The sequence below is a fragment of the Somniosus microcephalus genome, chromosome 12 (assembly GCF_052327205.1).
Source record: "Somniosus microcephalus isolate GS21.2 chromosome 12, FLI_Smic_1.0, whole genome shotgun sequence".
Lineage (NCBI taxonomy): Eukaryota > Metazoa > Chordata > Chondrichthyes > Squaliformes > Somniosidae > Somniosus > Somniosus microcephalus.
The window spans coordinates 101,884,015-101,906,575 of NC_140998.1; the positions used below are offsets into that span (position 1 = coordinate 101,884,015).

Below are 22,561 nucleotides of genomic sequence, written 5' to 3' on the forward strand. Positions count from 1 at the left end.
AATACAGAGAGAGTGGGAGAACTACAAAAGAAAGAGAAGACAGGATGAAGGAAAGAGGAGAGAGTAAAGGGGATATAGAAGCAACAGTGATGGTGTGCGGAGAATCATGCAGAGCAAAAGATAGCAAGCATAAACCAATGAATAGAACACAAACCCGGAGCAGCGGGAAGAAGACCAAGAAGTAGGTTGGGTAGAAGCAGAGATACAGGAAACTTTGTGATATCGGGCAACGACGGGACCGAGCTGTTGCCGTCCCATCAAAACTGCCGGATAAACCAGCGCTAATGTTAAAACATACGGAAGCTTTTGAGCTCCGTATCTAGCAACAAACCCTGACAGCTTCTAAACAGTCGGCCGTAGCTTGCAAGCGTCTCTGTAGCTAAGCAACAGCTTTAGCTAGACCTTACAGAGCCTGACTAGTGGGGGGAAAAAAAGCAACGAAAAGAAAAAAAACTTACTGAACCGACTCCTGAATTTTGCCGGTGGCTCGAGCATTCCAGACAGTTAACCTCCAGATAAACCAAAGTTTCCTGCAGTTACTGGAAGAGATGCATTGCTTGTTTGCTTTTTTGCCATGAGCAATGACGTAGCAGATCAATTATAGTTTTCTTGTTTTGACCAAGGTGTGAATAAAAAAGTGAGCGATCATTGGTGACCTCCAGGTAAGATTTGTTTCATAATGTATATGTATTGCAATGTTTAAAGGATAAAACCCTATAGCCTGTTCTATCATTTTAAAGGTTTCGTTTTTTTTTCTGTCTCTTCACCACCTTTCGAAATGTCTTCGGGGTAGTCTATTACCATTATGTTTTGGAACAAAACACACTGACTTGTACGTTGACACTTTATAAACCCTAATCCGGTGTCAGAAGTTCAAGTGACGGATGTCTTAAATGCCATAGGTGTGGTTTTGACACACAAACCTTTATTTTGTGCATAACTTATAATTGTCGGACAAAGTAACAAAGCTGCAGGTGCACTTCTGTTAATTGTATGTTCCCATAGAAAGTCTTGGACATGGGACCAACACCATAAGCTAAATGATGAGGAGGGTTTAAATGATTTAAAATTTATTTTTTAAACGTATACAAAAGTAACTGAAGCAAAACTTACACATTTCTACCTTTGCCATAATTATAAAATAATTTACAGATAAAAGGTGTAATGATTCTCTTAGAATTGGTTCTAGAGTGTCTGGAAGGGTCAGCCATTAAGATCTATTCTCCAATATAATATATGATCGTTGTTGGTAGGGTTGCAAAATTCTGGGAATTTTTAAAAGAGGAAACTTTCCATGGGAATTTTGGGAATTTATGGGAATTTTGAGTTTTTTGCACACTGATGGTTTTTGTCTCTGACCCTTATATTATCTTTGTCGTCAAAATAGACATACTGTTCCATACAAATAAAAACAGGCTTTCAAAACTTTATTTAGGTTATAATTTTGAACTTTATTGAACCCCCACAAAAAAGACCCATCTAAAATAAAATAAAAAGAACGTCAGCTTATTTAGCCTGTAATTTGTCGTTATTTTGTCCCTTTTGAGTCTTCTACTCATGAGTCTTCTACTCCTCATTGCTCCTCCTGATTCTCTGACTCTGGCTCTGACGTGTCCATTTCCTCCTCTGTGTCAGTGTCTAGCTGTGTGGTGGACACTTCTGTATCTGGCTCAATAATTTGTAGGTTCGCCCGGATAGCCACCAGTTTCTCCACTCTGTTAGTCAGCCTGTTGCGCACCTTTGTATGCGTATTCCCAAAAAGTGACCAGTTTCGTTCAGAGGCCGCTGATGAAGGTGGGATTTGGAGTATCACCGATGCAATAGGTGACAGGGCCTCAGATGCACAAAGTCCCTTCCACCAGGTATGTGCACTGATATGCTTGCATGATTCCCATATCCCATCCCCATTCCAAAGACCTTGCTTGGTAGAGAACTTTGCCAGACTTCCCAGAACTTTGCCCACATCCAGATTGAGATGGTGTGAGAGGGTAGAAATCACACTAAGCGCTGTTGATCTGTTCTCCAGAAAGTATTGGTCTCCCAACATGCTTTGGGTCCAGCATGTATGCTGCAGCATGAATCGGCTTGACACAAAATTCTTGACGCGTCTGTATGAATTGAACAATTGCCTTCTCCTCTGCTTTGAGCAGCAGGGATGTGGGTAGGGCAATGCTGATTTGTTCTTTTAAATCAGTAAAAAGCCTGAGAACATCTGACAAGACAGCGTCATCTCCTTCAATCTGAGCAATTGCAGATGCTACTGGTGAGAGTAGTTTAAGGCTGCTAACCACTCTCTCCCAAAACACATCATCCAGCAGTATTTTCTTGATGGTGGTTTCCATATCCCCAGACTGGGATATTGCCATTTCTTGCAGCGACTCCTTACCCTCCAGAAGGCTGTTGTACATTATGACAACACCACCCCATCTAGTGTTGTTGGGCAGCTTCAGTGTGGTGTTCTTGTTCTTTGTCATTTGCTTGGAGTTGTAGGTTGCTGCAACTACCTGTTTTCCCCTGACATACTTAACAACTTGCTTGGCTCTCTTGTACAGTGCTTCCATGGTTCTCAAACCCATGATGTCCTTGAGGAGCAGGTTAAGCCCATGAGCTGCGCACCCAATAGACGTAATATGAGGGTAGGCCTCCTCCACTTGAGCCCAAGCAGCCTTCATATTCGCAGCATTGTCAGTAACTACTGCAAAGACCTTTTGTGATCCAAGATCGTTGGATAAATGCTGCTGCATCTTTGTGGCATTCTTTACATATGGCTTTCTACAGTGTTTGCACATGTACACAGTCTTTCCATCTTTAATGCCTGGGGTAAAATGCTTCCACACATCCGACGGTAAACGTGCATTGTTCTATGCAGAGAAATAAAGGGCATTCATCTCTGTGTCGAACTGCGGTCGATCAGCACGATTGCAACAGGGTGAGTACATTTTTGCTGATGCTCCATGTGATGGAAGCATGACCTGTACACACACGACGCTACATCACCAATAGTGTATTATTTTGTATATTTTAAATTGAAGGACAACAGAGTTCAACAAGTAACTGGTTTATTTGGTATAAAGTCTGATTTACTTACTGCATCATCACAACATCAGAAAACAAAATGACTTCCCTCAGGACCCCTAACCTGGATCTTAAAAAAAAACTATAGCAGTCTTACAGATGCCTGCAGGCCAATCACAATTCGATATGCAAATATTACAAATAGAGGGAGCTAATCGCTCATCCACTCATCCAACCAATCAGGACACACTTGTTCACAGTTACACACAAAACTTGTAATTATTAAAACAAGCCAAGTAAGAAGATAAACATATATTGATTAAGAAATTCCTTAATAATTAAGATTCCATCTCTGTTAGTAATTTTAAGAGAGGACCTGTGGGGGGGAAAAAAAAAAGAAAGAAATACAAAAAAAACAATATTATGCTAGCATGTGCTTTTTTGGGCAAAATTCCCCAAATTCCCAAGCTAAACTTCCCGTGGAAAATTTCCGGAAATTTACCGGAAACTTTCCACCCCTTTGCGACCCTAGTTGTTGGTAAAAAAGTATAAAATTAATTATGCATAAAGAGTAGATGGCACAATGCATTGGCAACTTTCCTTTCACTTTCAGGAACTGAATTTAAAACCAGGATCCACTGATGTAATCCTCTTCTCAGTGCTGGTTATAATGATCTATATGAAACTTGTTTGGACAGTCACTATTGTATCCCTCCTGGGCACTGGTACATGATATAAAATTGGGTCTAATTTGCGCACACTCTGATATTACGAGGATAGCTGGTGTGCGAAATAGAAACATTCACACTGTGCAGCGAAGGGTACTCTTTTAACTTTCAGTTAAGTCCCATTGTTGAGGAAAGGTGAAGAGTTTCACTCTACATCTGACTCTGCCATACCTGAGACGTGCTTGATGCTGACACTTCATGCCAAAAATGGAGAGGATAACTACAACAACAAAAAACTGTATTCTATATCACTTTTGTGTCTCAACAAATAATACAAAAATTAATTGAAAAAAATGTATAACTAAAACTGGTTATGTCTGAAGGATGACCTCTTTGCTATGCACCTATCTGAGCTCACGCTCCAATTGCAGACGATTAGTGAGCCTTTCAGTACTCTGACATGGTCTAAGATTCATTGGGCAAAAACCCATGGCCTTCCCTAGCTCCACGATCTGTTTTCCTCCTGTGGCATCCTCTTTCCAAGTTGCTTGATTGGCTGCAGGGAGTCAACCAATTGTACATGTTCTTATTGTTGGAAAGATTCTTTTATTGTTCTGAGACTTGTTGCTGATAGCTTACAATACTGAAACAAATTGTGAAGCTTAGCTGGCTCCAGATAGTACAGAATTCTACATGTCAATAGAGTTGGTGGCTATAGTGTTTAGATAAGTTATCTTTAGTAAATTTGTGTAGAAGTAAATAAAATTAGCACTGATCTTGCAAAAATAATTGCCCAATGTTTCTTTGTGAACTTGAGTAAAACACTTTATAACAAGAAATTTAAATACTTTGTGTTAATAAAAATAAGTACCTTTAAATATCCAAACACTGCTGCAAGTTTATTCATCGAACAAATACAGTAATGTTGACAAGTAAATATCTAGCAATATGGACACTTTACTCCATCCATTGTGCCCTTTTTTTTCTGTATAGTCTCTGTCGAAGTAAAGTATTTGGTGCATGTTGTCCTGAATAAATTCTGGGACATGATAGTTAATATAGGTTACATGATGTATTGAATTTTAAAATAAACACCATCTTCAATTGTATGATTAGGTTTCAAAACGCATTATAGCTTTAAAGTGATCATCATTTATTTTTAGAAAAAATAAGGATGCCAATAATTGCACTTCTATACACAGTATTTCATTTCAGTGCTGTATTTAGTTAGCCTTGGTGGTAGAGAAAGATATGTTGAAGTAGAAGTAATAGTTTACAGATTGGCAAAGAGTGAAATCGCAATAACTATCCAATAATAAAGCTTATTAATTTTGTCGCAAAGAATTATTCAAAGATCTCAAACTTAAATGTCAGGCATACACCCAATAGTGCTATTCTATATTTTTTGCTTGAACCTATTTCAGTACATGCTAAAATGTGAATTTACTTATCCTGAGAACGAACTCATTTTAAGGAGCTAAACCACTTTTGTCTGCTCCCGACAGGGCAGTTAAATGGCTTTTCACTTACTGACATCTTTTACCTCCCCAGGTCCACTTTGGGAAAGCAAGCAACCTCGGCAAAAAAATAAATCACAAACATCAACTTTAAAACAAATGCTGTTTTGATGCATGCCTCTTTTAATGACTTTAAAATGGCTGTGTTTAGATTTTTCTAGTGCTATAGAAACCATCTCTGGTATATAAGAACTTATGAAATAGAAGCAGGAGTAGGTCATTTGGCCCCTCTAGCCTGCTCTGCCATTCAATAAGATCATGGCTGATCTTCTACCTCATCTCCACTTTCCTGCACTATCCCCATATCCCTTGATTCCCTTAAATTTCAAAAATCTATCGATCTCTGTCTTGAATATACTCAACGACTGAGCCTCCACAGCCCTCTGGGGTAGATAATTCCAAAGATTCACCACCCTCTGAGTGAAGAAATTTCTCCTCATCTCAGTCCTAAATGGCTGATCCCTTATTCTGAGACTGTGACCCCTGGTTCTAGACTCCCCAGCCAGGGAAAACATCCGCCCTGCATCTACCCTGTCAAGCCCTGTAAGATTTTTGTATGTTTCAATGAGATCACCTTTCATTCTTCTAAACTCCATAGAATATAGGCCTAGTCTACTCAATCTCTCCTCATAGGACAATCCCCCCCCATCTCAGGAACCAGTCTGGTGAACCTTCTTTGCACTCGCTCTATGGCAAGTATATCCTTCCTTAGGTAAGGAGACCAAAACTGTACACAATACTCCAGGTGTGGTCTCGCCAGGGCCTGATATCATTGCAGTAAGGTGTCTTTACTCTTGTACTCAAATCCTCTTGTAATAAAGGCCAACATATCATTTGCTTTCCTAATTGCTTGCTGTACCTGCATGTTAACTTTCAGTGATTCGTGTACAAGGACACCCAGGTCCCACTGAGCACCAACATTTCCCAATCTCTCACCATTTAAAAAATATTCTGCTTTTCTATTTTTCCTACCAAAGTGGATAACTTCACAATTCTCCACATTATATTCTCCATGTTCTTGCCCACTCACTTAGCCTGTCTATATCCCCTTGAAGCCTCCTTGCATCCTCCTCACAACTTGCATTCCCACCCAGCTTTGTATCATCAACAGACTTGTGAATAGCTGAGGCCCAAGCACTGATCCTTGTGGTACCCCACTAGTTACAGCCTGCCAACCCGAAAATGACCTGTTTATTCCTACTCTCTGTTTTCTGTCTGGTAACCAATCCTCAATCCATGCTAGTATATTACCCCCAATCCCATGAGCCCTAATTTTAATTAATAACCTCTTGTGTGGCACCTCATTGAATGCCTTCTGAAAATCCAAATACACCACATCCACTGGTTCCCCCTTATCTATTCTGCTAGTTACATCCTCAAAAAGCTCTGAACAGATTTGATGAACACGATTTCCTTTTCATAAACCCATGTTGACTCAGCCCAATCCTATTATTATTTTTGAAGTGCCCTGTTGCCACATCCTTAATAATAGATTCTAGCATTTTCCCTACTACTGATGTCAGGCTAACTGGTCTGTAGTTACCTGTTTTCTCTCCCTCCTTTCTTAAATAGTGGGGTTACATTTGATACCTTCCAATCTGTGGGAACTATTCTAGAATCTGTGGAATTTTAGAAAATGACAGCCAATGCATCCACTATCTCTATAACCACCTCTTTCAAGACCCTAGGATGTAGACCATCAGGTCCAGGGATTTATCGGTTTTCAGCCCCATTAATTTCTCCAGTTTTTTTTACTAATGCTAATTTCTTTCAGTTTCTCTTTCTCACTAGAGCCTTGGTTCTCCACTATTTCTGGGAAGTTTTTTGCGTCGTCTTCCGTGAAGACAGACACAAAGGGCTCGAATTTCATCGGGCCGTTGAGGCAGGATTGGAGGCGTGTGGGGGGTTAAAATCGCAAAATCGGGGGCACGAACCCACCCGCCCCCAACCCGCCTCCATGCCTCTTTCACAGGAGGCGGGTACCCGACCTGTGCTGGGAGCCGCCGCCTCCCCGAGGCGGGAAGGGGATTAGTGCCAATTAGGATTTTAGCCTAATCCCTATTTTTATCCTTGAAGTATGGGCTTCCCAATGGCTCCAAACCACGCCAAGTTAGCGAGGCGGACCGTCGGGCTGAGAGACTTGGAGGGTTCGAGATGTCTGGTGTTCAGGTGAGTGATGGGTGCATGAGTGCAGAGGTAAGTGTGTTTGGTGTGTGTAAAGTGTTTAAATAAGTTTTACTTACCTTTTCTTACTAATGCAGCCTTCCTTCAGGTCTCGGGAGTCCCTCATCTCGCTGGCACAGAAAGCAGAATGGCCGCAAGCTGTCAAAATCTGCAGCATTCTGCTTTCTGTTCTGGAGAGATCTCTAAATCAGCCTGAGAGGGAGGAATTAACTTAGAGTACAGATTGCCAGTGTTTGACAGCTTCAAAGAGCTGTCAAATGCTGATATTTCATCTGTCAAAAGCTCTTGACAGATGAAATGTCAATCTGTGACGTCACCTGTTGCTGGGTGGCCCTTAATTGGCCTGCTGAGCCCACTGGGTGGGCTCGACAAGGTCAATCAAGTGAAAATCGAGTGGGTTGGCCACAACTCGATGGAGGCGGGACTACAACCACAAAAGTTGTAGTCCCGCCTCCTACACGCCTCCATTGATAAAATCCAGCCCAAAGTATTTAATTTCTTTACCATTTCCTTATTTCCCCATTATAATTTCTCCTGTCTCAGCCTGTAAGGGACCCACATTTACTTTTGCTAATCTTTTCCTTTTTACATACCTATAGAAGCTTTTACAGTCTGTTTTTATGTCTCGTGCTAGTTTACTCTTGTATTCTATTTTCCCTTTATTAGTTTCTTGGTCTTCCTTGCTGAATTCTAAAATCCTCCCAATCCTCAGGCTTACTACTCTTTTTGGCAACATTGTAAGCCTCTTCCTTTGATTTAATACTATCTTTAACTTGCCTTGTTAGCCATGGTTGGACCACTTTTCCTGTGGGGGTTTTTGTGCCTTAAAGGAATGTATATTTGTTATAAATTATGTATTCTTTAAATGCTAACCATTGCTAGTCTACTGTCATGCCTTTTAATGTAGTTTTCCAATCTACTTTGGCCTACTCGCCCCTCATACCTATGTAGTTTGCTTTGTTTAGATTTAAGACCCTAGTTTTGGATTTAACTAAATCACTTTCAAACTCAATATAAAATTCTATCATATTATGGTCACTCTTCCCTAAAGGCCCCTTTACTACAAGGTTATTAATTAACCCTTTCTCGTTGCACAAAACTAGATCTAAATTAGCCTGTTCCCTAGTTGGTTTCTCAACATACTGATCTAGAAATTTATCTTGCATACATTCCATGAATTCGTCCTCCACACTATTACTGCAAATTTGGTTTGCCCAGTCTATATGTAGATTAAAGTCCCTCATGATTACTGTATTACCCTTGTTACATCTGCCATTAATTTCCTGATTTACACTCTGCCCTACATTACAACTGCTGTTTGGGGGCCTGTAAACAACTCCCACCAATGTTTTCTGCCCCTTGCTGTTTCTTAGCTCCACCCAAACAGATTCTACTTCTTGATTTTCAGAGCTAAGATCCTTTCTCTCTACTGTCTTTATCCCACCCTTAATTATTAGGGCTACCCCTCCTCCTTTTCCATTTTGCCTATCTCTTCTAAAAGTTAAGTATCCTAGAATATTTAGTTCCCAACCTTGGCCACTTTGCAACCATGTCTCTGTTATGGCTATTAGAGCAAACCTGTTAATCTCTATCTGCGCTATTAATTCATCTATTTTGTTGCGAATGCTTTGCGCATTGAGATATAGTGCCCCACTTGAATGGCCTCCTGCACCATGGTGCCACGGTCAGCTTGCTCATCCATCCTGCAGGCTTTTCCCTCATCGACACAGGCAGCAAGAACCTCATACCTGTTGGACAAGGGCAAAGGCTGAGGCTCCTCCAGCACTGCAATTAGGGCCGCCTTACCTGCCTGAGTTACAGTCACATCCTCCTGTCCCTGACCACTAACCAGTCCTGTACCACTACCTAACCTAAGGGGTGTGACTGCCTCCTGGATCAAAGTGTCCAGGTAACTCTCCCCATCTCTGCCCCGCAATGTCTGCACCTCAGACTCCAGCTCAAAAATTCTGAGCTGAAGTTCCTCAAGATGCATATACTTACTGCAAACGTGGTTGTCCCGGATCACATTGCTCTCCACAAACTCCCACATGCTGCTGTTGCGGCACACCACCTGCACTGCCATCCCTATATGACCTTGTTTTATTTAATTGCATTTAATTAAATTTGTAATTAGGTAACTTAGTTTACAGTGTAGTTTATTGACTACTTGATCTAGATTATGTTATCGGTACTGAAATTAAATATCTACCTGTAACACACAGCACTACAAGTAGTGTCAGCAAAAAGCAACAACTCCTTCTCCCTCTTCTCCGAATTCCCACTCTTTCCAAATTCCCAAATAAAACACTGTTCAAGTGCACTCCGTTTAATCCCGCTCTGTAGACCGCTCTGTGCTCTGTTCACTTTGGGTTGATTGTGTGGGTCTGTAACTTCAACAAGCTTGGAAAGGAGAAATTCACCACATATCCTGGTTCCAGGTGGTATACCCATCATAACCATTAAACACTAGCCTTATTGCCCATAGTGAGTTTCACTTTATTCAAGGAGTAGGGCCAGCTGGCTGAAGGCTCTGCCACCCATGGTGGGGTGAAGGAAAGTCGAAATGCACAATGTGCCAGAGTCTAAGGAACAAAGGATGCAGAAGTGGATATCAGATTAGAGATTTAGTGGGGTAAGGCTGTGGAGGGATTTGAAGACTATTTTAAATTCAGTGAATTGGGCACAGGGAATCAGTGTAGGTTAGTGAGGACTGGGGTGAGATGATGGGTAAGTGGAACTTAATATGTGGAGCTGAGTTTTAAGGAGGATTGAACTGCTTCCACTATCTTGAGTTAAGCCTGGTATTCCGTCTGCAAGTAACATTAGCATTAACATTATCAAAACTGAGCTCATTCCCTGTGAGTGCACAAATACATGATTTGGAGGAAAAAGAATTTAACTTTTTTATTATTTTTCCACTGCACAGGTTGCATTCATGTATTTTCAACAATATATAAGTTTTTTCTTTAACGTTTTAGCAAGTGTCTTGTAAATAACGTTTGTGAAACCGTATACATGCTGGTTTACCGTTCCCTGATGATTTTGGTGTATTTTAAATGTCAGGTTAATATTTGAGAAGTGCTACTCATTTTACTGTCCACCTCATGTAGCGGGCAAACTGCGTTAACCTAAACATGCCCGATAAAAGTGGTGGGGACTGTATATTTATTCCTTTGACTATATGTAGTTTATATCCAGTACCATTTTAAAGCTGTGGAAACACAATGCTATTCTAATGATTTTGTTGGTGTGCCTGCTGCACTATGAATTTATTGATTGTTAGTGTCTACTGCTGTATTAAGTTATTAATTGATTGGTACTCACTGTTGTCTTTTATTAATTTGATGATACTTGCTGTTAGATGAATTTGTTGATTTAGTGTTGCCTGCTGCTCAATTAATTTGTTAATCATCACTGCTTACTTGGATATGTTGCAGTGTTAATCAGTATCATTTTGTTGTCCTAAGTGAGCCATGATGCAGTTGGTTTGGTTTTCCTGTTGTGATTGCATGGTTTCAACAAAAAACAAAAACAACACATTTTCTAATTTAAGTCCTCAAGTTTATTTAATTGTTTGTAATCTCCGTGCTGGTGATGTTGTAGCAACTTCTGTTCTCGCTATTTGTTTTAGGATTTATTGGCATCACATTCTTTGGGTACATCAAGAGAAAAACTTTCAACACTGTACAAGTTTTGACTCACCATGTGCAATGCCACAAGAGATCAGTAATTAATATAAAAAGTATTCTGTCTCGTACAGGTTAAGTGTCCAAAATCCGGAGTTCCGGAATGTTCTGGACTCCAGGACGATTGGTGGCAGGGTCATCCGGAATCCGTAAAATGTTCTGGAATCCGGACACCCTGTCGAACCGCAACCTGGGCCCAGGCATTTCCGGACTCGAACGTGTTTCTGGTGTCCGAAGTCCAGAAACGCCTGAGCCCAGGTTGCGATATTTCCAGACTTCGGACATCAGAAACACGTTTCGAAGTCCGGAAGAACACGAAAACCGACTCTGCCTCGGTCCCGAGGTTGCCGGATTCAGGACGCTCAACCTGTACAGACTTTTGTCCCACTTAACTGTGTATGTCATGATCTGTCATTACTGGATGTCACGCTATTGTTGCAATAATTCAATATTTATTTCAATATTGGGGAGTCATTCCACAGAACCATAGATGTTTACAGAAGGAAGCCATTTGGCCAATCATGTCTGTACTGGTCTTTGCTGGAGCAATTCAAAACTAATTCCTATGCTCTATTTTATCCCCATAATGCTGTATCTTCCTCTATTTCAAGTATTTATCAATGGTATCTGCCTCAGCTACCCATTTGGCATGCTCCAGCAGCTTTCTACATAAAGACATTTACCAATCAAAACCTTTCATAGTTTAAAAATGTCCATTAAATTTTCTCTTGAACTTCTCTGCTGCAGTCGAAATAGAATATCTCAAGTCTCTGCTCCAAACTAGATTCCTATACTTGGCATCATCCTGATGAAACTACACTCTATGTTCTGTAGTTCTTTAATGTCCTTTCTATAATGGTCCACCTAAAACTGATCACAGTACTTTAGCTGTGGCCTAACCTTTTCCTTGTATAAATGTATTATTACCTATTTATTCTTGTATTGTATGTCACTATTTGTGAAACCCAAAATGTGCTTTTTATGACTTTCTCTATTCTCTGTGCACGTGCAATTTTAGGGAATTATGTGTTTGAACCCCATGACTCTTCACTCACTCACTCTTCAATGTCTTTCCATTGAGTATATATTTGCATTCCTTGTTTTTCCCTCCCAAAATCTACTATCTCATACTTGTCCATATTCAATTGCACCTGCCATCTGGCTACCTATTCCACTAATCTTTCTTCTTCTTCCTGAGTCTTGTACTGTCTGCCTTGCTATTTGCCAGACTCTTTACTTTTATGTCATCAACAACCTGTGCCTATGCACAAGTCAAAATTGTAACTTAATAAAAATTGACCCAGAACTGACTTCTGGGATACACTACTTCTTGCCTCTTCCCAATTTGAGCTACACTCATTACCCCTAACCTTTTGTCTTTTGTTTGTCAACTGACTTTCTATCCATTGTGCTGCGATTTTGTCTTGCACCATACACTTAAAATTTAGTATCGAGCTTCCTGAAGGTACTTCATCAAACACCTTCTGAAAAGCCATGGACACCGCAAAGAATACCTAGCCTCTGACCTGCTCTTGTTGCCATGGTATTTGTGGCTGGTCCAGTTAAGTTTCTGGTCAATGGTGACCCCCAGGATGTTGATGGTGGGGGATCCTTCTGGGGTTTTGGCTGTTTACTTTTTTTTGCCTTTCTTTAAGATTCTTTTTTTTTTTTTTTACACGTGTCAACGAGGTTTTCACCAAACCTCCGCTGACGTTACGGCAGTGGAATAGGAGAAGCTCTGAGGAAATTCCTAGCGATTGCGGGACGACGTTCAGGCTTGGGCTGTTAAGTGACAGGTAACATTCGCGCCACACAAATGCCAGGCAATGACTATCTCCAACAAGTGAGAGTCTAACCACCTCCCCTTAACATTCATCGGCATTACCATCGCCGAATCCCCCACCATCAACATCCTGGGGGGTCACCATTGACCAGAAACTTAACTGGACCAGCCACGCACATACTGTGGCAACAAGAGCAGGTCAGAGGCTAGGTATTCTGTGGTGAGTGTCTCATCTCCTGACTCCCCAAAGCCTTTCCACCATCTACAAGGCACAAGTAAAGACTTGCCTGGATGAGTGAAGCTCGACACCATCCAGGACAAAGCAGCCCGCTTGTTTGGCACCCCATCCACCACCTTAAACATCCACTCCCTCCACCACTGGCATACCGTGGCTGCAGTGTGTACCATCTCCAAGATGCACTGCAGCAACTTGCCAAGGCTTCTTCGGCAGCACCTCCCAAACCCGTGACCTCTTCCACCTAGAACGACAAGGGCAGCAGGCACATGGGAATACCACCACCTCCAAGTTCCCCTCCAAGTCACACACCATGCTGACTTGGAAGCATATCGCCAATCCTTCATTGTCGCTGGATCAAAATCCTGGAACTCCCTCCTTAACAGCACTGTGGGAGTACCTTCACCACATGGACTGCAGCGGTTCAGGAAGGCGACTCACCACCACCTTCTCAAGAGCAACTAGGGATGGGCAATAAATGCTGGCCTTGCCAGCAACGCCCGCATCCCATAAACCAATCTAAAAAAAATTATGTGCAATTATGCGCACGGTGGGGGATTTGAACATGACTATCGTTAATGCTCTCTCAATACTCAATAAGTTTCTTATTATAATCAACATAAATTAGTGACCTGAATTAATATGTTGTATGATGCATAGAACAATAGAGTTCAGGCTAACAAGGCAAGGGAATACACAATAAATGGTAGGATACTGAAAAGTGTTGAGGCGCAGAGGGACTTTGGAGTGCATGTGCACAGAGCCCTAAAAGTATCAGGACAGGTAGATAAGGCATATGGGATACTTTCCTTTTTTAGCTGTGGCATAGAATATAAGAACAGGGAGGTTATGCTTGAACTGTATCAAACACTAGTTAGGCCACAGCTAGAGTATTGTGTACAGTTCTGGTCTCCACATTACAGGAAAGATGTGATTGCACTGGAGATGGTACAGAGGAGATTTGCGACTGAAGAATGTTAGCAATAATGAAAGCTGGGATAGGCTGGGGTTGTTTTCTTCAAAACAGAGGAGGCTGAGGGGAGACTTGATTGAGGTGTATAAAATTATGAGGGGCCTAGATAGAGTGGATAAGAAGGACCTATTTCCCCATGCAGAGAGGTCAATAACCAGGGGGCATAGATTTAAAGTAATTGGCAGAAGGATTAGAGGGGAGTTGAGAATTTTTTTTCACCCAAAGGATGGTGAGGGTCTGGAACTCAGCCTGAAAAGGTGGCAGGGGCAGAAATCCTCATCGCATTTAAAAAGTACTTGGCTATGCACTTGAAGTGGCGTAACCTACAAGGCTACGGACCAAGAGCTGGAAAGTGGGATTAGGCTGGATAGCTCTTTTTCGGCAAGCACAGACACGATGGGTCGAATAGCCGCCTCCTGTGCTGTAAATTTCTATAATTCTATGATTCTCCAAGTCACTGTGAGCAATGCCACGGGACATTCATTTGTATTTTAAAAATATACTAGACCCTTCTAGTGGTAGTAAATGGATATTTTATAAATTTTCTCTTTACTACCCTGGAGAATATGAAATGTGTTTATTATGGAAGGAAACAGTGAAAGTTTATTCTGAATAAACTATATTTTTAATTGTATTTTAAGTGGCATTTGACTTTATCCAAATATGCACTAAGAAATATCAGCAACCTCTGTTTGATCTGAAGTTAGTGGTCCTACTGTGTAATAAATAAGTACAAAAATGAATGCCCTATTGGGGAAAAAAAAGCACTTCAAAAACTGATTCTAGCTGGAAAGTTCACAAAGATTATAGCTGCAGTGCTTCTGACCAATTAGGATTGGATTTAACAGTGCAAGGTGACTGTTTGAATCTTTTGAAAGAGATGTTTTAACAGCTCTACCTGAAGGAATGTACAGCTTCAAAATCCTGCAATTGCTGCTTTTCAAGATTGCTCCTTGTTCAGTTGTTAATTTGAACTGATGGCTTTATGCCTAGCAAAGAACATATGCAATATAACCACTAAACTGGTAATAGAGTGACTGTTTTTGTTTGCAAAGAAAAACTTTTATGAAAAATATATTACTTATCTGCAGTTTGAAATGCAATCTTTGCTCCTTCACATATGAAAAATTGCGCAGTTAACACGTTGCATCTCTAAAATGCGTAAGGGAGTCTTTCAGTTAGACTCTCAAATGGTGAACTCCCTCAACAAACAAACTAAAACGATATGCTGTATAAACAATATAGCGAATATGTCCAATTTGTCAAAGGAGTAGCTTAACACCATTCATCTTACAGCCAGCTTGCTTGTTTGAACACATTAGGTACTTAGTAAGGAGCATTTAGGTGTCAGCTTTGCTCAGTAATACCACTCTCACCTCTAAGTCAGAAGATTGTGGGTTCAAGCATGGAGGAGCAGGGAATTCTCATGTTTTCCTGGCAACATTTATCTAAACCAAATCAGATTAACTGGTCAAATCGCATCACATGTTAGTGGGGCCTCGTGTGTAAATTTGCTGTCTCATTTGCCTACATAACAGCAAGTAGACTTTAAAATACTTCAATGGCAGGGAAGCACTTTGAAACGCCCTCAGGAAGTAAAACACAAACTATATAGAAGATAGGAGCAGGAGTAGGCCATTCGGCCCTCGAGCCTGCTCCGCCATGCAATGAGATCATGGCTGATCATCCAAATTCAGTACCCTGTCCCTGCTTTCTCCCCATATCCCTTGATCCCTTTAGCCTTAAGAAATATATCTAACTCCTTCTTGAATATATTTAATAAGTTGGCCTCAACTGCCTTCTGTTGTAGAGAATTCCACAGGTTCACCACTCTCTGGGTGAAGAAATTCCTCCTCATCTCAGTCCTAAATGGCTTGCCCCTTATCCTTAGACTGTGACCCCTGGTTCTGGACTCCCCGCCATCGGGAACATCCTTCCTGCATCTAGTCCTGTTAGAATTTTATAAGTTTCAATGAGATCCCCTCTCATTCTTCTAAACTCTGGCGAATATAAGCCTAATCGACCCAATCTCTCCTCATACATCATTCCTGCCATCCCAGGTATCAGCCTGGTGAATCTTCGCTGCACTCCCTCCATGGCAAGAACATCCTTCCTCATATAAGGCGACCAAAACTGCACACAATACTCAAGGTGTGGTCTCACCAAGGCCCTGTACAACTGCAGCAAGACATCGTTGCTCCTGTACTCGAATCCTCTCGCTATGAAGGCCAACATACCATTTGCCTTCTTAACCACCTGCTGCACCTGCATGCTTACCTTCAGCGACTGGTGCACAAGGACACCCAGGTCTCGTTGCACTTCCCCTTTTCCCAATCTATTGACGTTCAAATAATAATCTGCCTTCCTGTTTTTGCCACCAAAGTGGATAACCACGCATTTATCCACATTATACTGCATCTGCCCAATCACCCAACCTGTCCAAATCAGACTAGAGCTTCTCTGCATCCTCCTCACAGCACACACGCCCACCCAGCTTTGTGTCCTCTGCAAACTTGGAGATATTACATCTAGTTCCCTCGTCTAGATCATCATTAATATATATTGTGAATAACTGGGGTCCTAGCACCGATCCCTGCGGTACCCCACTAGTCACTGCCTGCCACTCGGAAAAAGACCCGTTTATTCCAACTCTTTGCTTCCTGTCTGCCAACCAGTTCTCTATCCAAGTCAGTACCTTACCCCCAATCCCATGTGCTTTAACTTTGCACGCTAATCTCTTATGCAGGATCTTATCGAATGCCTTCTGGAAATCAAAATACGCCACATCCACTGGCTCACCCTTATCCACCCTGTTCGTTACATCCTCAAAGAACTCTAGTAAATTTGTCAAACACGATTTCCCTTTCATAAAACCATGTTGACGCTGCTTGATTGTCTTATGTTTTTCTAAATGTCCTGCTGTTACTTCCTTAATAATGGATTCCAGCATTTTCCCAATGATAGATGTTAGGCTAACTGGCCTATAGTTTCCTGCTTTTTGCCTCCCTCCTTTTTTGAATAGAGGCGTTACATTTGCGGTTTTCCAATGCACTGGAACCTCTCGAGAATCCAGGGAATTTTGGTAGATTACAACCAACGCATCCACTATCTCTGCAGCCACTTCTTTTAAGACCCTAAGATGTAGGCCATCAGGTCCAGGGGACTTGTTAGCCTTTAGTCCCATTAGTTTGCCTAGTGCTTTTGCTCTAGTGATAGTCATTGGTTTAAGCTCCTCCCTCCCTATAGCCTCTTGATTATCAATTATTATTGGGATGCTTTTAGTGTCTTCTACCGTGAAGACCGATACAAAATATTTGTTCAAAGTCTCTGCCATTTCCCTGTTTCCCATAATTAATTCCGCAGCCCCATCCTCTGAGGGACCAACATTTACTTAAGCTACTCTCTTCCCTTTTATATACCTGTAGAAGCTCTTACTGTCTGGTTTTTATATTTTTTGCTAGTTTACTTTCATAATCTATCTTTTTTTAGTCATCCCTTGCTGGTTTCTAAAATTCAGAGTAGGTAAAAATGGTATAAAGAACAAAATTTAAAGCTCTTTATCTGAATGCACGCAGCATTCGTAACAAGCTAGATGAGTTTTTTTTTATTCATTGATGGGATGTGGGCGTCGCTGGCTAGGCCTGCATTTAGTGCCCATCCCTAATTGCCCTTGAGAAGATGGTGGTGAGCCGCCTTCTTGAACCGCTGCAGTCCATATGGTGTAGGTACACCCACAATGCTGTTAGGAAGGGAGTTCCAGGATTTTGGCCCAGCGACAGCGAAGGAACGGCGATACAGGTCCAAGTCAGGACGGTGTGTGGCTTGGAGGGGAACTTGTAGGTGGCGATGTTCCCATGCGTCTGCTGCCCTTGTCCTTCTAAGTGGTAGAGGTCGCGGGTTTGGAAGGTGCTGTTGAAGGAGCTTTGGCGAGTTGCTGCAGTGCATCTTGTAGATGGTACACACTGCAGCCACAGTGCGCCGGTGGTGGAAGGAGTGAATGTTGAAGGTGGTGGATGGAGTGCCAATCAAGCAGGCTGCTTTTTCCTGAATGGTGTCGAGCTTCTTGAGTGTTGTTGGAGCTGCACTCATCCAGGCAAGTGGAGAGTATTCCATCACACTCCTGACTTGTGCCTTGTAGATGGTGGAAAGGCTTTGGGGAGTCAGGAGGTGAGACACTCGCCGCAAAATTCCCAGCCTCTGGCCTGCTCTTGTAGCCACAGTATTTATATGGCTGGTCCAGTTCAGTTTCTGATCAATGGTAACCCCCAGGATGTTGATAGTGGGGGATTCAGCGATGGTAATGCCATTGAATGTCAAGGGGAGATGGTTAGAGTCTCGCTTGTTGGAGATGGTCATTGCCTGGCACTTGTGTGGTGCGAATGTTACTTGCCACTTGCCAGCCCAGTTGATGGCACAAATAGAAATAAATGGGTATGATCTGATAGCCATTACAAAGACGTGGTTGCAAGGTGACCAAGGCTTGGAACTGAATATTCAGGGGTATTTGACATTTCGGAAGGATAAGCAGAAAGGAAAAGGAGGTGTTAATAAAGGATGAGATCAGTGCAATGGTGAGAAATGATACTGGCTCAGAAGATCAAGATGACTTTTAGTCCTACTTATGTCGTTGGTACCTACGTGGACCACGACAACTGGATTTTTCCCCTCCCACTCCAAGTTCCTCTCCAGCCTCGAGGAGATGTCCTTAACCCTGGCACAGGGCAGGCAACACAGCCTTTGGGACTCACGCTCTCGGCTGCAGAGAACAGTATCAATCCCTGATGGGCCTTCAATAACCACAAAACTAGAAGTTATAGACTTAAACAAGTTGGCTTTTAATCACTAAGATCAGAGCTAACAGCTCAACACGCCGACTGGTTCACAGGAATGAGTCATACAGATTCTGGGATCTTTATGTAAGAGAAGTCAGGGGCGGAGCCAAGAGCCAAGACCTGGAACCTCCCAGGTTAGTCGGGAAAGAGGAAGTGAAACTATACACAGTGGGGGAGGGTAATATACATGAATGCAAAACAAATACAGGATCAAGACAAACAGATTTCATTACATTCACCCCATCTATAGATTTAGTCCATCGGGGTGATGTTTCTTAAAAGTTGGTATAAGTGAGTCTGTCAGGAGGTTTTGCAGTTCTCCGTGATCGGCGCAAAGCCGGTTGGGGTGCCTCTAGGGGAGTGGATTCTGGTTCCTCCGCTGTCCGGGCCTCCGCAGTGTCTTCCAGGTTATCTGCAGTGTCCTCCAGGTTAAAGTTGGGTATTGATACCTCTGGGCGTCCTGTCTCTTTGTAGTGTAGGTCTTCATCGGGTAGTCTCCCATCGTTCTCTGCGCTCCCCGAGGGAGCGAGGTCTTTTATGGAAACAGTGTCCTCTCGCCCGTCAGAGTATTCGATATAGGCGTACTGAGGGTTTGCATGGAGGAGCTGTACCTTTTCCACAAGGGGGTCCGTTTTATGGCCTCTCACGTGCTTCCGCAATAGTACTGTCCCCGGAGACATCAGCCACGCGGGTAGAGATATGCCCGAGGTGGATTTCCGGGGGAAAACGAACATCTTTTCGTGAGGGGTAGCGTTAGTGGCAGTGCATAACGGAGACCTTATGGAGTGGAGCACGTCTGGGAGGACTTCCTGCCAGCGGGAGGTTGGAAGGCCTTTTGACTTTAAGGCTAACGTGACAGCCTTCCAAACAGTAGCATTCTCCCTTTCCACTTGCCCATTACCCCGGGGGTTGTAGCTAGTGGTTCAGCTAGTGGCTATCCCCTTTGAGAGCAAGAACTGGCGCAGTTCGTCACTCATGAATGACGTCCCCCTATCGCTGTGTATGTAGTTCGGCATGCCAAACATGCAGAATAGATTACAGAGACACTTGATGACCGTGGCACTGGTCATGTCTGGGCAGGGAATGGCGAAGGGGAAGCGGGAATATTCATCAATGATATTGAGGAAGTATACGTTACGGTCGGCAGAGGGAAGGGGTCCCTTGAAGTCCAGACTTAGGCGCTCGAATGGCCGTGTGGCTTTGATAAGGTGTGCACGGTCAGGCCTGTAGAAACGAGGCTTGCATTCCGCACAGATGCGGCAGGCTCTGGTCATTGCCCTGACCTCCTCGATGGAGTGGGGCAGATTGTGGGACTTTATAAAATGGTATAGTCGGGTGACCCCTGGGTGACAGAGGTCGTTGTGGAGACCCTGTAATTTGTCCGTATGAATGCTGGCACACATTCCCCGCGATAGGGCGTCTGGGGGTTCATTAAGGGCTCCCGGCCTGTACATAATATCATAGTCGAACATGGATAGTTCGATCCTCCACCTGAGTATTTTGTCATTCTTGATTTTCCCCCTTTGTTATTAAACATGAAAGCCACCGACCGCTGGTCGGTGAGCAGGGTGAAACGTTTGCCGGCTAGGTAGTGTCTCCAGTGCCGCACTGCCTCCACTATAGCCTGTGCCTCCTTCTCGACAGAAGAGTGCCTGATTTCAGGTCCCTGAAGGGTTCGGGAGAAGAAGGCCACAGGTCTCCCAGCCTGATTGAGGGTCGCAGCTAAGGCAAAGTCTGATGCATCGCTTTCGACTTGAAAGGGAATGCATTCGTCCACTGCACACACTGCAGCTCTTTCAATGTCCTGTTTAATACTGGTGAAAGCCTCCCGAGCTTCAGCTGATAGTGGGAAGGACGTCGATTTAATGAGGGGTCGGGCCTTATCAGTGTAATTGGGCACCCATTGGGCATAATACGAAAAAAATCCCAGGCACCTTTTTAAAGCTTTGGGATTGTGTGGCAGGGGCAGTTCCTTTAGGGGGTGTAATCGGTCAGGGTCCGGTCCAATTACCCCATCTTCCACCACACAGCCGAGGATACAGAGACGGGTTGTGTTGAAGACACATTTGTCTTCGTTGTAGGTTAGATTCAGCTTTAGGGCAGTTTTAAAAAATCTCGCAAGATTTAGATCGTGGTCTTGCTGGTTGTGCCCGCAGATAGTGACATTGTCCAGATAGGGGTAGGTAGCTTGTAGTTTATTCTCGTCAACCGTGCGGTCCATCTCACGTTGGAAGACCGAGACCCCATTTGTTACCCCGAAGGGCACTCTGAGAAAATGGTAGAGGCGTCCGTTCGCCTCGAAGGCGGTGTATGGGCGGTCCTCCATTCTAATGGGGAGCTGGTGATACGCGGATTTGAGGTCGATAGTCGAGAAGACTCGGTATTGCGCAATCTGGTTGACCATTTCTGATATGCGGGGTAAAGGGTAGGCGTCCAGCTGGGTATAAATATTAACCGTCTGGCTGTAGTCAATTACCATCTGTTTCTTTTCGCTATTTTTAACTATGACTACTTGGGCACGCCACGGGCTGGTACTGCATTCAATAATGCCTTCCCGCAGGAGTCTGTCCACTTCCGCCTTGATAAAGTGTCTGTCTTCCAGACTGTACCGTCTACTTTTGGTCGCTATGGGCCTACAGTTCGGAGCGAGATTAGCGAATAAAGAGGGCGGGCTGATTTTTAAGGTTGATAGGCCACAGACTGAGAGTGGCGGCTGGGACCCGCGATATGCTAGCGTGACACTTTCGTGGTGGCACTGGAAGTCCAGGCCCAAGATTACATTAACACAGAGTTCTGGCATCACGAGGAGTTTAAAATCCTTGTAGTCCGTGCCTTTTACAGTCAGTGTTACCACACAGTAGCCCAAAATGTCCGAAGTGTGGGGCTTAGCAGCCATAGCAATTCTGCTCCATGTAGGGGTTACCGTTAATGAGTGCCGCCGTACCAGGCTAGGGTGGATAAAACTCTCGGTACTCCCACAGTCAATTAAACATTTTGTTAAATTCCCGTTTACCTGTATGTCCATCATGGATTTTGTCAACGGGTGTGGCCTGGATTGATCCACCGTGATCGAAGCCACTGTTGGGCCCTGGGCGGCCGTTGAGTCGGGAAAAGATGGCGGATCCCAAGATGGCGGCCCGCACGGCACGCACGAGGCGGTGACGGAGTTGGAAATCGGATTCCCCCTGCAGACTTTGCTAAAATGCCCCTTTTTCTTACATTTGAAGCATGTAGCGTCCTTCGCTGGGCATCGTTGTCTGGGGTGCTTGGCCTGGCCGCAGAAGTAGCATTTCGGGCCTCGAGACATTGCCACTGTAGTACGACTCTTGGGTGAACTTCTGTGTGGGGACTCCGGCGGCGTAGAGCTGGTCTGAGACCTGGATGGGGAAGATGGCTGATTCCAAGATGGCGGCCCCCTCGGCACGCACGAGGCGGTGAGGGCCGCATGGCCGGAAGAATAAGAGTCAGAGTTTCTCTGGGCCACGTCCAGCGATCGCGCAGTGGCCACTGCCTTTTTTAAGTCCAGGACCTCCTTCTCCAGCAGTCTCTGCCGGATATAATTTGATTTGAGGCCCGTGATGAAGGAATCGCGGACCAATTCGTCAGCATACGCGTTGGCCGTCACGGCCTTGCAGTTACAGTCCCGGACCAGGTCCTTTAGGCCCTGT

The 22,561-nt window shown here is 43.5% G+C and overlaps 1 protein-coding gene across 9 annotated transcripts in view; it reads left to right on the plus strand.

Moving 5' to 3' along the window:
* Positions 1-22,561, plus strand: part of mipol1 (mirror-image polydactyly 1) — a 418,898-nt gene that overhangs the window by 74,928 nt on the left and 321,409 nt on the right. The window contains exon 1 of one of the 9 annotated variants that reach the window (XM_086003349.1): positions 624-662. The exons of the other annotated variants lie outside the window; for them this stretch is intronic. The gene's annotated coding sequence lies outside the window, so the exon portion shown is untranslated. Of the gene's footprint in view, positions 1-623; positions 663-22,561 lie in introns of those variants that run through there. 9 annotated transcript variants of the gene reach the window in all.